This window comes from Notechis scutatus, chromosome 1 (assembly GCF_049901735.1).
Source record: "Notechis scutatus isolate UNSWTSFEM ecotype Mainland chromosome 1, rNotScu1.2, whole genome shotgun sequence".
Lineage (NCBI taxonomy): Eukaryota > Metazoa > Chordata > Lepidosauria > Squamata > Elapidae > Notechis > Notechis scutatus.
Window position 1 is genome coordinate 302,864,977 of NC_142009.1, and position 2,611 is coordinate 302,867,587.

General features: G+C 42.6%; 1 pseudogene; it reads right to left on the reverse strand.

The window, feature by feature from the left end:
- Positions 1-1,082: 1,082 nt before the first annotated feature.
- LOC148133464 (uncharacterized) lies at positions 1,083-1,802 on the reverse strand (annotated as a pseudogene).
- Positions 1,803-2,611: the final 809 nt, after the last annotated feature.

The window sequence follows — 2,611 nt, forward strand, 5'->3', positions numbered from 1 at the left end:
GATTATCTGTTAAATCTGTTATGTTGGATGCAACTTCTCACTTGTCTCAATGGCATACAAAGTTTACAGTATAGTTCGTTTGTATATGGATAGTTTACTGATACCTGCCACCTGTAAAATTCTTGGCTTTAGGGAAGTTTCTCTCTAAAATCTAAATGGAATGTTCCACTACCTTGAAGATTTAAGGTTGTGTTTGGTAATGTTTAAGGGAATAAAAAATGAATATTTAAACAGTGTTTGATTCTCCCAGTGTAAAGGACAAATGTTTTGTTCTGAACATGCAAGCATCTCTGTTGGTGATCATATGCCATGGAGGTATATGTGTGAAGCTTTGCTTAGACGTAAGACCAAAAAAAAGTTATTTTTACAAATGATACAGCTTGAATAAAAGTTATTTCTACTGTATTTCTCTGTCAGTGTTAGTACTGGTAATACCTCAAGGCAACAAACAAATATAGGTAGTCCTCATTTAGTGGCCACAATTGGGATTTGTAACTTGGTCATAAAGCAAAGCAATTGTTAAGTGAAGTCATGATTGTGCTTAAAATCTTATTTCAGCTTTCATTTGTTTTACAGAAATCATAAATGTAAAGATTGGTTGCAAACTTACATTTCCATCAACATAGTAAACACAACCAGTCACTTAACAAGGCAGTTGCTAAACAAGCACTCATACCTTCCACCTGAAATGTGATCTCTGCCCAAAAACAAGAGTAAACAGCTAGCAGAAAGGGTGAGATAGAAATCTGTCCCAGGCAGCTTCCATTTACACCAGCAATCACAATAAACGTAGATTTTTAAAACCAGCTTCCTTGTAAAAATAAAGGTATTTATGTATTTATGTATGTGTGTGTGTGTGTGTGTGTGTGTGTGTATGTGTTTATTAGATTTGTATTGCCACCCATTCGCCATGGCGACTCAAGGCAGCTTAAAACATATAAAACCACAATTTAAAACAATAAAACTTGTAAAATCAAATAAATTAATATAGTAAAATTACCCCCCACCCCAGCCACAGCAGATTACATGAGCCATTTAATGGGCTCCATCCCGCTATGGGTTCCCCAGGCCCACTGGCAGAATCAGGTCTTCAATGCCTTCTGGAAGAGAATCAGAGTGGGGGCCAGTCTAATCTCTGGGGGAATGATGTTCCAGAGCGAGGGAGAGCCACCATGGAGAAGGCCCTTCTGGGTCCCACCAGGTGTATCTCCCTCAAGGATGGGACCTGCAACATTCCCTGCCTCCCTGTTCTGATGGGTCAGGTGACCGGCAAGAGACGGTCCCTCAGATAACCTGGTCCCAAGCCATGAAGGGCTTTAAAGGTGACAACCAGCACCTTGAATTTCATGTGGAAGCAAATCGGCAGCCAATGCAGCTCCTGCAGGAGAGGGGATACATGTGCACGCCGGGGTCTGCACAAAACCGTGCGGGCCGCTACATTTTGCACCAACTGGAACCTCTGGATGCTCTTCAAGGGCATCCCCATGTAGAGCGTGTTACAATAGTCAAGACGGGAAGTGACGAAGGCATGAGTGACTCTGAGTAGGGATTTTTGGTTCAGGAACAAGCGTAACTGGTGCACAACCCGCAGTTGCGCAAAGGCCCTCCTGGCCGCAACCATTACCTGCTCTTCGAGCAGGAGACAAGAGTCTAGGAGAACCCCCAGATTATGCACAGGGTCTGTTTGGGGTAGTGCCACTCCATCCAGGACCAAATATGGCAATTATCCCTTAGACAATGAACCCCAAAACCCAGAGCCACTTGGTCTTGCCAGGGTTTAGTTTCAACCCGTTGCTCCCCATCCAACCCCTAACAGCCTCCAGGCACTATGAGAGGGAGGACATGACATCACTTAACTCACCATGATTATGAGCTACCTCCTTCCTTTCATTGAAAGTTGAAATGTGTATCTCTATACAAGTATCTGTGTCTTTAGGTATGTTCCTGTGCATCTATGGGTGCATGAGAGAAGATTGTTTGAAGGAGAGATTCATGTGGGCAAAAGTTGTGCAAAACTTCAGAAGGGAGCTTTGTTCCAGAAACTGAAAGGGACTTCTCCTCATATCTTGTGCATGAACAAAATCTTTGAGCTCATGCATAGAAATTAGAGGTGAATAATGTCACCTGTGCAGGGTAAAACATGTCAGTGAAGGAACACACAACCACATTTCTAACAAAGGCCTATCTGGTAGAAATTTGTGTGAGTCTACCTATGTGCTATGTTCCTAAAACTCTTGCCTCTAAGGTTTCCCTGAGTTGTATAGTACTGGGGCTATTGAGAGACGTTCACAGTACATAAGATGAGAAGCTATGGTACCAATTTCAAGGCAGGCTGCTTAGTTTATTTGCAATGGACATGCTTTTCCCAACATGCAAAAAGTCCTGATTTTTAATTCTCATTCATCCTTATTAAAATACAGTATATCATAGAGGAAGAGCTGAGCCAAGGGAGTTGGAGAGTCACAGCAAATCATAGGTTGACTGGTCTAAAAATTAAACTGAGCTCCTAGTATTGTCCCAACAGAGTTTGTCCACGGTCCATTGCACATCAGATTACAGTGGACTTCCCAGACTACTTGGGATAGTGGCAGGAGTGGGACTCTACCAGTTC